The sequence below is a fragment of the Trachypithecus francoisi genome, unplaced genomic scaffold (genome assembly GCF_009764315.1).
Source record: "Trachypithecus francoisi isolate TF-2019V2 unplaced genomic scaffold, Tfra_2.0 Lachesis_group21, whole genome shotgun sequence".
NCBI lineage: Eukaryota > Metazoa > Chordata > Mammalia > Primates > Cercopithecidae > Trachypithecus > Trachypithecus francoisi.
The window spans coordinates 49,864,604-49,878,060 of NW_022681467.1; positions in this window are offsets into that span (position 1 = coordinate 49,864,604).

Genomic DNA, 13,457 nt, shown 5'->3' on the forward strand with positions numbered 1-13,457 from the left:
ATAGGGAATCCTTTCCCCATTTCTTGTTTCTCTCAGGTTTGTCAAAGATCAGATGGCTGTAGATGTGTGGTATTATTTCTGAGGACTCTGTTCTGTTCCATTGGTCTATATCTCTGTTTTGGTACCAGTACCATGCTGTTTTGGTTACTGTAACCTTGTAGTATAGTTTGAAGTCAGGTAGCGTGACGCCTCCAGCTTTGTCCTTTTGACTTAGGATTGTCTTGGCAATGCGGGCTCTTTTTTGGTTCCATATGAACTTTAAAGCCGTTTTTTCCAGTTCTGTGAAGAAAGTCATTGGTAGCTTGATGGGGATGGCATTGAATCTATAAATAACCTTGGGCAGTATGGCCATTTTCAGGATACTGATTCTTCCTATCCATGAGCATGGTATGTTCTTCCATTTGTTTGTGTCCTCTTTGATTTCACTGAGCAGTGGTTTGTAGTTCTCCTTGAAGAGGTCCTTTACATCCCTTGTAAGCTGGATTCCCAGGTATTTTATTCTCTTTGAAGCAATTGTGAATAGAAGTTCATTCCTGCTTTGGCTCTCTGCTTGTCTGTTACTGGTGTATAAGAATGCTTGTGATTTTTGCACATTAATTTTGTATCCTGAGACTTTGCTGAAGTTGCTTATCAGCTTAAGGAGATTTTGGGCTGAGATGATGGGGTTTTCTAAATATACAATCATGTCATCTGCAAACAGGGACAATTTGACTTCTTCTTTTCCTAACTGGATACCCTTGATTTCTTTCTCTTGCCTGATTGCCCTAGTCAGAACTTCCAACACTATGTTGAATCGGAGTGGTGAGAGAGGGCATCCCTGTCTTGTGCCAGTTCTCAAAGGGAATTTTTCCAGTTTTTGCCCATTCAGTATGATATTAGCTGTGGGTTTGTCATAAATAGCTCTTATTATTTTGCGGTACGTTCCATCAATACCGAATTTATTGAGCGTTTTTAGCATAAAGGGCTGTTGAATTTTGTCAAAAGCCTTTTCTGCATCTATTGAGATAATCATGTGGTTCTTGTCTTTGGTTGTGTTTATATGCTGGATTACGTTTATTGATTTGCGAATGTTGAACCAGCCTTGCATCCCAGGGATGAAGCCCACTTGATCATGGTGGATAAGCTTTTTGATGTGCTGCTGAATCCGGTTTGCCAGTATTTTATTGAGAATTTTTGCATCGATGTTCATCAGGGATATTGGTCTAAAACTCTCTTTTTTTGTTGTGTCTCTGCCAGGCTTTGGTATCAGGATGATGTTGGCCTCATAAAAAGAGTTAGGGAGGATTCCTCTTTTTCTATTGATTGGAATAGTTTCAGAAGGAATGGTACCAGCTCCTCCTTGTACCTCTGGTAGAATTCAGCTGTGAATCCATCTGGTCCTGGACTTTTTTTGGTGGGTAGGCTATTAATTGTTGCCTCAATTTCAGAGCCTGCTATTGGTCTATTCAGGGATTCAACTTCTTCCTGGTTTAGTCTTGGAAGAGTGTAAGTGTCCAGGAAATTATCCATTTCTTCTAGATTTTCTAGTTGATTTGTGTAGAGGCGTTTATAGTATTCTCTGATGGTTGTTTGTATTTCTGTGGGGTCGGTGGTGGTATCCCCTTTATCATTTTTTATTGCGTCTATTTGATTCCTCTCTCTTTTCTTCTTATTAGTCTTGCTAGTGGTCTGTCAATTTTGTTGATCTTTTTAAAAACCAACTCCTGGATTCATTGATTTTTTGGAGGGTTTTTTTGTGTCTCTATCTCCTTCAGTTCTGCTCTGATCTTAGTTATTTCTTGCCTTCTGCTAGCTTTTGAATGTGTTTGCTCTTGCCTCTCTAGTTCTTTTAATTGTGATGTTAGAGTGTCAATTTTAGATCTCTCCTGCTTTCCTTGTGGGCATTTAGTGCTATAAATTTCCTTCTACACACTGCTTTAAATGTGTCCCAGAGATTCTGGTATGTTGTATCTTTGTTCTCATTGGTTTCAAAGAACATCTTTATTTCTGCTTTCATTTCGTTATGTACCCAGTAGTCATTCAGGAGCAGGTTGTTCTGTTTCCATGTAGTTGAGCGGTTTTGATTGAGTTTCTTAGTCCTGAGTTCTAGTTTGATTGCACTGTGGTCTGAGAGACAGTTTGTTATAATTTCTGTTGTTTTACATTTGCTGAGGAGTGCTTTACTTCCAATTATGTGGTCAATTTTGGAATAAGTGCGATGTGGTGCTGAGAAGAATGTATATTCTGTTGATTTGGGGTGGAGAGTTCTATAGATGTCTATTAGGTCCGCTTGGTGCAGAGATGAGTTCAATTCCTGGATATCCTTGTTAACTTTCTGTCTCATTGATCTGTCTAATGTTGACAGTGGAGTGTTGAAGTCTCCCATTATTATTGTATGGGAGTCTAAGTCTCTTTGTAAGTCTCTAAGGACTTGCTTGATGAATCTGGGTGCTCCTGTATTGGGTGCATATATATTTAGGATAGTTAGCTCTTCCTGTTGAATTGATCCCTTTACCATTATGTAATGGCCTTCTTTGTCTCTTTTGATCTTTGATGGTTTAAAGTCTGTTTTATCAGAGACTAGGGTTGCAACCCCTGCTTTTTTTTGTTCTCCATTTGCTTGGTCGATCTTCCTCCATCCCTTTATTTTGAGCCTATGTTTGTCTCTGCATGTGAGATGGGTCTCCTGAATACAGCAGACTGATGGGTCTTGACTCTTTATCCAGTTTGCCAGTCTGTGTCTTTTAATTGGAGCATTTAGTCCATTTACATTTAAGGTTAATATTGTTATATGTGAACTTGATCCTGTCATTATGATATGAACTGGTTATTTTGCTCGTTAGTTGATGCAGTTTCTTCCTAGCCTCGATGGTCTTTACATTTTGGCATGTTTTTGCAATGGCTGGTACCGGTTGTTCCTTTCCATGTTTAGGGCTTCCTTCAGGGTCTCTTGTAAGGCAGGCCTGGTGGTGACAAAATCTCTAAGCATTTGCTTATCTGTAAAGGATTTTATTTCTCCTTCACTGATGAAACTTAGTTTGGCTGGATATGAAATTCTGGGTTGAAAATTCTTTTCTTTAAGAATGTTGAATATTGGCCCCCACTCTCTTCTGGCTTGTAGAGTTTCTGCCAAGAGATCTGCTGTTAGTCTGATGGGCTTCCCTTTGTGGGTAACCCGACCTTTCTCTCTGGCTGCCCTTAAGATTTTTTCCTTCATTTCAACTTTGGTGAAACTGGCAATTATGTGTCCTGGAGTTGCTCTTCTGGAGGAGTATCTTTGTGGCGTTCTCTGTATTTCCTGAATTTGAATGTTGGCCTGCCCTACTAGGTTGGGGAAGTTCTCCTGGATGATATCCTGAAGAGTGTTTTCCAACTTGGTTCCATTTTCCCCCTCACTTTCAGGCACCCCAATCAGACGTAGATTTGGTCTTTTTACATAATCCCATACTTCTTGCAGGCTTTGTTCATTTCTTTTTCTTCTTTTTTCTTTTGGTTTCTCTTCTCGCTTCATTTCATTCATTTGATCCTCAATTGCTGATACTCTTTCTTCCAGTTGATCGAGTCGGTTACTGAAGATTGTGCATTTGTCACGTATTTCTCGTGTCATGGTTTTCATCTCTGTCATTTCGTTTATGACCTTCTCTGCATTAATTAGTCTAGCTGTCAATTCTTCCACTCTTTTTTCAAGATTTTTAGTTTCTTTGCGCTGGGTACGTAATTCCTCCTTTAGCTCTGAGAAGTTTGATGGACTGAAGCCTTCTTCTCTCATCTCGTCAAAGTCATTCTCTGACAGCTTTGATCCGTTGCTGGTGATGGGCTGCGCTCCTTTGCAGGGGGAGATGCGCTCTTATTTTTTGAATTTCCAGCTTTCCTGCCCTGCTTTTTCCCCATCTTTGTGATTTTATCTGTCTCTGGTCTTTGATGATGGTGATGTACTGATGGGGTTTTGGTATAGGTGTCTTTCCTGTTTGATAGTTTTCCTTCTGACAGTCAGGACCCTCAGCTATAGGTCTGTTGGAGATTGCTTGAGGTCCACTCCCGACCTTGTTTGCCTGGGTATCAGCAGCAGAGGTTGCAGAAGATAGAATATTGCTGAACAGCGAGTGTACCTGTCTGATTCTTCCTTTGGAAGCTTCCTCTCAGGGGTGTACTCTACCCTGTGAGGTGTGGGGTGTCAGACTGCCCCTAGTGGGGGATGTCTCCCAGCTAGGCTACTCAGGGGTCAGGGACCCACCTGAGCAGGCAGTCTGTCCGTTCTCAGATCTCAACCTCCACGTTGGGAGATCCACGGCTCTCCCCAAAGCTGTCAGACAGAGGCGTTCGCGTCTGCACAGGCCCCCGCTGCTTCCCCTGTTGGTCTTCAGCTGTGCGCTGTCCCCAGAGGTGGAGTCTACAGAGACAGGCAGGCTTCCTTGAGCTGCTGTGAGCTCCACCCAGTTCGAGCTTCCCAGCATCTTTGTTTACCTACTTAAGCCTCAGCAATGGAGGGCGCCCCTCCCCCAGCCTCGCTGCTGCCTTGCGGATAGATGGCCGCAGACTGCTGTGTTAGCAGTGAGGGAGGCTCTGTGGGCGTGGGATCCTCCCAGCCAGGTGTGGGATATATTCTCCTGGTGTGCCTGTTTGCTTAAAGCGCAGTATTGGGGTGGGAGTTACCCGATTTTCCAGGTGTTGTGTGTCTCAGTTCCCCTGGCTAGGAAAAGGGATTCCCTTCCCCCTTGCGCTTCCAGGTGAGGCGATGCCTCGCCCTGCTTCAGCTCTCGCTGGTCAGGCTGCAGCAGCTGACCAGCACCGATTGTCCGGCACTCCCTAGTGAGATGACCCCAGTACCTCAGTTGAAAATGCAGAAATCACTGGTCTTCTGTGTCGCTTGCGCTGGGAGTTGGAGACTGGAGCTGTTCCTATTCGGCCATCTTGCTCCCTATCTTTTTCTTTTTTTTTTTAAGACAAGTTCTCACTCTGTGCCCGAGGTAAGAGATCACAGCTCACTATAGCCTCAAACTCCTGGGCTCAAGTGATCCTCCCACCTCAGTCGCTCTAGTAGCTGGGACCACAGGTGTGCACCATCACACTTGGCTAATTTTTTAAAAACGTTTTTGTAGAGATAAGTTCTTGCCATGTTGCCCAGGGTGGTCTGGAATTCTGGGCTCAGATGATCCTCCAGGCTTGGCCTCTCAAAGCGCTGAGATTAGAAGTGTGAGCCACCGCACTTGGCCTTAAAATTGTTAACATGTCATATTATCATATATAAATTATAATATATGTTATATTATCAACTATGTTAATTATATTAAAATAGAGTAATATATTATTAACTATAATATATTAATATATACTATAATTGATAAGTATATATTGTATATAGGTATATAAGTATATAATTGATAAGGTTGCTGTGGAAATTACAAGAGATAACAATTAATATTAATTATAAGAGACAACAATTAATATTAATTACAAGAGATAACAATTAATATTAATATAGTATATATTAATTAATATAAGTATAGTATATATTAATTAATATAGTATATATAATTAATTATAGTATATATTAATAAGAAACTCTCCTTTTAATTTTGTACTTGGCCCCACAAATGATGTGGCCGGTCTTGTTCATACCAGTATACTTTTATAGGTGAGTTTTACAACTAATTTTACAGTACTGATAATCTAAAACTTTTGAAAATAGGAAAAGAAGGCAAGTCACCCAGTTCAATTTAGATCATTGTAACAATTCCAAGATCTCTTGATGAAAGTCATTTAGAAATTTGGAGATAAAATGTTATTTCATTGGATCTGCCAAATCACTTGAATAACTGCCATAGTCATTTATTACTTAAGAAGTTTGATATTGACCTTTACAGTTGGCTTGTTCTCTCTTCAAATGAAGTTGTTTTCTAATTTTTTTGTTTTTTCTGTTTCCAACAAGAAGTATGCTAGCATAGCTTATCCTAAACTCATTCTAGGTTAGTTTATGAGTTAAGTATTTTAAGCTCTTCCGGCATTTCTACTCTCTTAAAGTCTTAATATGAACTTTTTTCCAGGTCACTCGCCAGTGAACCTTGGAAAGATTTGGCAAATTGACTTAATGTTTGTCCAAAGTCAGACTCAGCTACTTTTTCCGGAAGCTCTCAGTTTTTTTTTTAAAAGATGGAATTAGTGTTGGAAATCTTATTAAGAATATAGTAGAAGCATACTTGTTTTGTTCTGTTTCTATATTTCTGATCTAGCTACATTGTTTCTCTATAAGGCGGGCAGATCATTTGAAGTCAGGAGTTGGAGACCAGTCTGGGTAACATAATGAAACCCCATCTCTATTAAAAATACAAAAATTAGCTGAGTGTGGTGGCAAGCACCTGTAATCCCAGCTACTTGGGAGGCTGAGGCAGGAGAATCTCTTGAACCTGGGAGGCAGAGGTTGCAGTGAGCCAAGATCATGCCACTGCACTCCAGCCTGGGTAATAGAGCCAGACTCTGTCTCAAAAAAAAAAAAAAAAAAAAGAGGCTGCCCTCTGTTTCTTGCCACGAGGGCCTCCCCAGCACAGTCGCCTGCTTCATCAAAACAGATGACTATTCTCACGTAATCACCAAGTGACATCTCATCACCTTCGACATACTCTGTTGGTTAGAATCAAGCCACAGGCTCCACCACCCTTAAAGGGAGGGATTTACACAAAGCTTTGTTTGCCTCATAAAATATCTTTCTGTTGTTATTTTACTTAGGCATCATCTTCAAAACTTGAATCAATTGATTTATAAGTAAATTTTATAGTAGCACCAGAACTTTAAAAAGAATTAGTATTACCAGAAGATAATTGTAAACATACATATTACCAGTAATAAAAATTACTTGTGTATGTACCTTGAAAATTCATCCTGTATACAAGTTGTGATTATACATAAGCATCCTTAATAAAATGCTGAAAAAAATCAATGTAATACACTTAATATAGTGCCAAGCACACAGTCAGCCCTTAATCAATTTAAGCTATTCTTATTACAGATCTATTAGGTTGGTGCAAAAGTGATTACGGTTTTTGCCATTACTTTTGCACCATCCTACTACAAGTTTGGTCTCCAGAATATATTGTATATCGGATGAAACACAGGCTGAACATCTCTTTTCCGGCACCCTTGGCCTGTTGATCATGATCTTCTTTCCTGCCATGCTTGGACTCACCTGCTGTGCTTGGACTCACCTGCTGTGCTTGGACTCAACTTCAGAATGTTTCTCGATACTGTGTTTCAGGCAGTTGTCACCAATCAATTGGTGTTGGCACAATCCAGAGGACAGCTACTGGCCTCCGATAGATTTCACCGGGTGTAGAGAGATCTGGGCCAATCATAACTGAAGAAAAGCATTAACAATACATGAAATGAAGGGGGAAGATCGGTTTATTAAAAAGAAAACAAATGCAAATGAAAAAGCAAAGCGTTTCTTTTTCAAGTATGTCATCAACTCTCAGCTTCATATTTATTTTGTCTTCCTGATCTCTTTTCTCCCGTAATGTGGGACATCCTCATCACCTTACCTTTCTGTTCAATGTGTGCAAAATATCTTGCACACTCATTTTTACGAAAGTACAACAGATTCGGGAGGAAGGAGTTTCCTCTGTGCAAATCTTCTAATTCTAAAGCACTGGTACTAGGGAGTTGATGCCGCTTGAAAAGCCCAGGTGCAAGGCATCGTGATGACTAAGGGTTCTACAAATATTTTATTGCTGATAAACGAGATCCTACAGGACAAAACAGTCATGGAGAAGCATAAGTGGTATTAATCACTTATTAGGTCAATGTCCAACCCAGGAGATTAGGAAAAGCACAACAAACTAATCTGAATCATAAAATAGCACCTTGGCTTTCAACCAACAGCTTTCTCCTAAATACGTGCTGATAGATTCATTGACTGACCCATTTAGGTTCTTTGAACACCAAGAAGTGCAGGGAAATGAGCGAGAACTATGAAGTCAGACAGACTAGGGGTTCAGTCCAAGCCTGCTTGCTGCATTTCCCTGCGTAAGATACTTAACTTCTCTAAGCCTAATTGAAAAATGAGAAGATTCCCAGCGATTTGGCAAGGCCATGGGAGAAACTGTTGAGACGATTATAGAAAAGGAGCTAAAACACACTAAAAATATATTAGTGGCCCTAATCAGATATTTGTGCATTTCAGTTTTTTAGAGAAATGCAGTGAGGTGCCCTAAAAACCAAAGGAAAAAAATGCATAGATTTCTAGAATGTGCAAAGTAGACGGTGAAAATGAGATGTGGCAGGTGCTATCAAGAGTAGAGGCTGAGTCAGGACTCAGTGTTGGGGACTGAAGCTCAGGCCCTGCCCCAGAAAGGACTGGCTCCAGCTGATGCCTTTGTGGGCTCAGGGGCCACACAGACCAGGACCTCTGTTTTTTCACGGAAGGCAGAAATATGAGATGGTGCATCTCATCCCACAACTGTTAAATGTTAGTACGTCTTTAAATACCTGCTATTTACTGAGAATTTGTCATGTACCAGACAGCTTCTAAGAGTTTTAGTGCAGTTTCCATTTATTCTCTCAACAACTCTATGAAATATGTTTTGATCATTATTTCTGTTTCATAAATGAGAAAACTCAAGCACAGAGAAGTCAGAATCACTTCCCCAAAGCCACACAGTGGAGGAGCTGGGATTTAAACCCAATCTATCTGCTTCCAGCACTCAGTTCTTTTTTTTTTTTTTTTTTGAGACAGAGTTTTCACTATTGTTGCCAGGCTGGAGTGCAATGGAAGGATCTTGGCTCACTGCAACCTCTGCCTCCTGGGTTCAAGCAATTCTCCTGCCTCAGCCTCCCGAGTAGCTGGGATTACAGGCACACGCCACCATGCCCAGCTAATTTTTTTTGTAATTTTAGTAGAGACAGGGTTTCACTATGTTGGCCAGGCTGGTCCTGAACTCCTGACCTCAGGTGATCCATCCGCTTTGACCTCCCAAGTTGCTGGAATTTCAGGTATGAGCCACTGTGTCAAATTATTTTGACGTAATTTCAGAAACGTTATATGAGCAGTACAAAGAATTCCCATATACCATTTACCCAGATTCTTCAAGTGATTGCATTTTACTACTTTGGTTTTGTCTTTCTCACTCTCTCTCTACACACACACACACAGACACACACACACAGAGACACACACACACAGACACACACACAGACACACACACACAGACACACACACACAGACACACAGACACACACACAGACACACACACACAGACAGACACACACACAGACACACAGACACACACAGACAGACAAACACACACACACACAGACACACACACACAGACACACACACACAGACACACACACAGACACACACACACACAGACACACACACACGTCCTAACTCTGAATGCTGAGCTTGCCTAGAAGCAGTAACATCTCAGTAGCAACGAGTACCAGGAGCCAAAATCTTGATTTCTAAATGCTCTTTTCTACTAAAACAAACTAGGACTTCTTGAAGAAATAGATGATTCCAGGGTGGGACAGGTAAAGTACAAGATCAGCCTGGAGTATCTTAGGGTGTTCCAGAAAGCAAGGAAGTGCTAAAATATAACCACATGTCAAAAACAAAAAAACAAAAAAAAATCAACAACAATGCACAGGAACCTGTTGAAAGAGGCTCCCATGAATTAAATCTGGGCCAATCTGAACATCCAAACAAATAATGACAGTGTAAAAATTATAACCCATTCAAAAATGTAAGAAATCTACAAGCTCGCACTACATAAATAGGCATAAATTATAAAGAATAAATTCTTCCTGACAGCACGCCTGTAATCTCAGCGCTTTGGGAGGCCGAGGTGGGCAGATCACAAAGTCAAGAGATCGAGACCATCCTGGCCAACATGGTGAAACTCCATCTCTACTAAAAATACAAAAAATTAGCTGGGTGTGGTGGCTGGTGCCTATAGTCCCAGCTACTTGGGAGGCTGAGGCAGGAGAATCGCTCTAACCCGGGAGGTGGAGGTTGCAGTGAGCTGAGATTGTGCCACTGCACTCCAGCCTGGTGACAGAACAAGACTCCGACTCAAAAAAAATAAATTAAATAAAAGTACACAAAATTGATGGGATTAGAAAAATCACATTTGGCAACTAGATTTGAACCAAACCAAATGTATCAAATTTTATCTGTGGATTTGTAGTTTCCAGTATTTAGTGTTAAATCTCCTATGATGAGACCACCTGGGTTGATGGAGTTAACTATATTTTTTAATTGTTCTGGTAATTCTCCATCAGTTCCAAGAAGACTCTAAACAGAAAAGAAAATTAATTTCCTGTATTCGCATGCTAAAAGACACTCCCACCAGTGCCATGACACTTTACAAATGCCATGGCAACATCAGGAAGTTACCCTATATGATCTAAAAGGGGGAGGAACTCTCAGTTCTGGGAATTACCCACCCCTTTCCTGGAAAACTCATGAATAGTTCACCCCTTGTTTAGCATATAATCAAGAAATAACTATAAGTATACTTAATCAAGCAGCCCATGCCACTCCACTGTTCTCCCTGTGGAGTAACTATTCTTTATTCCTTTACTTTCCTAATAAACTTGCTTTCACTTAAAAAAAAATATAATTTCCCATAAGTCTCTTAGGGTCTGCTCCACAAATAGGTAAAACTGATTGTGTTTGTATTTCCATGATGGTGTAATTGTCTCCCATCTTTCCCATTTGGGCCCAGAACATTTCTTTTGACAGGTTCCGCCCCGTAAAGGGAGCTGTTTGACTTTTGCCTCTTTGATCGAGAAATAAGGGTTCTGACACCATCCCTGCTCTGTGCTCAGCACTGAGTTAGGTACATTTCAAATTTTCTAATCTCCATGAGAACACTTGTGGATCGGGTGTGTTAGTGTCCATTGAATAGCTAAGGCTCAGAGAGGTTAAGTAAACGCCCCATGTCACACAGCTGGGAAATGGCTCCTCTAGAATTAAAACCTGGTGAGGTTAACAACTTTAAAACCTAGGTTTTTTGGGTTGGGCACAGTGGCTCACGCCTGTAATTCCAGCACTTTGGGAGGCCGAGGCGGGTGGATTACCTGAGGTCAAGAGTTCGAGACCAGCCTGGCCAACATGGCAAAACCCCATCTCTACTAAAAATACTAAAATTATCTGGGCATGGTGGCAGGTGCTTATAATCCCACTACTTGGGAGGCTGAGGCAGGAGAATTGCTTGAACCTGGGGGGTGGAGTTTGCAGTGAGCCGAGATCATGCCGCTTCACTTCAGCCTGGGTGAAAGAGTGAAATTCCATCTCAAAAAATAAAATAAAATAACATCTAGGATTTTCCTCCTATATCAGCATGAAGTTTTAAGGGTGTGAAACTCACAGGTGTTTCATTGGCAAGAAAATGCATTGGGGATTTCGATTTGAAAGTTAAGCAAGGAGAGTAAAAATTTCTTAGAGTTACAGTAAACTTTACATCCCTTCAATTATCTCTAAAGTACACCAGAAACACAGAGTTTCATCTCTTATTAACCCATTTATGCCAGAAGTTGCAATTTTTTGTGTGTGGAAAAAATCAGACCTTGGCGATGACCTTGAGCAGTAGGATATCAGTAACTCCCACAAGCTTAGAGTTCCACTAATGGAACACTAGGCATAAATGAGTTTTAATCCATATAGGATTCCTTCCAGTGTTGGAACAGTTTTCTGCTCTAGTGGGTGAAAACAACCGGAAGTAGTTGGCTTATGTCTAGGGGTCATGTCAAGTGAAAAAAGCACGTCCTCAGATACTGGAACCACACCAAGGGCATCAGGAGCTCACATTTTGAGATGTGCATGAGAAATAAGGCAAGAGGTGGATCTCATTTCCCATCTGGCTGTTCTCATTGAGCGAGGATGTTGGAATCACCTGGGCTACATCCTTCCATAGTCATCTTTCCACTCCAGGCATGGATGGTTGGATGTGCCTGGGTTGAGTGTGCATATAATGCAACCTCACTCCATCGCCTGCGTAAGTAGTTTCCCCACAAATAATTCCTACTCTCCAGGGCTGTACTTGGTCTGTAGAATCCCTGCTACAAACGTTGAGGAATTCCTTTGCTCTCTCCATTTCCTCCTTCATTTTTTTTCCTTTCTCTCTTTTTATTTTTCCCTTCCTCTCTCTCTCAAAAATTATTTGAACATCACAAAAGCCAGTTTGACTGAATTCCATATGTATCATTATATACTGGTTTGCCACAAATATCCCTGGAAATTTTATCAAAGCTAAAATATGGAGTCAGCCTTGAGGGAGACAGAATAGGGACTGGAAAGGTGTCATAATAAGCTATGAGCACTGAGCAGCTGTGTTACTGATGACAATCACAACAGCCCTGAGTCACTAAGCATTTACCCAGGGACAGGCACTGTATGACATGGTAATCTAGAAGACCTTGGAGAGGAGGTTTTACAACTTGGCATGCATGAGTCCTGGGAAATTTGCCTAGCTTTATTGGTTACCACAAATGGGGGTTGTAAACATTACAACTAGGACAACCAGGAAAAAGGAAATATTTAATGAGTGCCTATTAAGATCTGTAAGCCAAGCATCATGGATACAGGGGCAAACTGATTAAACATATCCCTGCTCTTACGCTGTCTATATCCTAGTACAGGGACTGGGGAAGAACAAGGGGAGGAAATGTCAATCAACTAATCACAGAAATGCAAAAAAAACTTGCTATTGCGGTGAGCTATGTAGGAGCGGTACATGACGTGCATCCCACAGGGCCGGGAACCAATCTATCTTTGTTGGAATCTTGACTTCCCTATGTACCAATTGTGATTCTAAACTGAGCACCTCTGTGCCTCAGTTTCCCCAGGTGTGAAATGGGAAGAATGATCACATCTACTTACAAGGCAGTGACAAGGATTTGTGAATTCATATGTAGCAAGTGCTTAGAAGAGAGACTGAGGCAGCAAGAGCAGTCAATAAATATTATTATCATCGTGGCCACATTGGCCATGTCAGTGTCCGTGTCAGTGTCAGTTCTAGGCAACCTGCTCGGGGAGGTGAGGGGTAGCAGACATGGTCCTTGCTCCACCCTGTTCTCCTCACACGCTTTTGCTAGTCTTTGTGCCCTTCGCCCAGGTTTTTCATGGTTTGCTCCTCATGGCTGACACCTGCAGCCTTCTTTAAAGACTACCTTCTGGCCACCATAGCCATTTTGCCTGGGTATGTAAAGTCTAGAAGTATCTGGCAGTTTATACCCCAAGGTGCAGCCTGATTTGAAGGAGTGTGGAAGCCCCGCTCCTTGGGCACAAGGAGAACCAACTGAGCTGCAATGTATACTCCAGAGCTCCCCAGGGATCAGGCTGGGGCTGGAACTTCATTCAAAATCACACGCTTGTTTGGCTTCTTTCCCTTCCCCATCCTGCTGTCCCCACAGTCGCACAGGTCTCCTCGGGAATCACAACCCTAATGAATCCCGGTGCCGGGGACAGCCCCTGTGGGATCTAA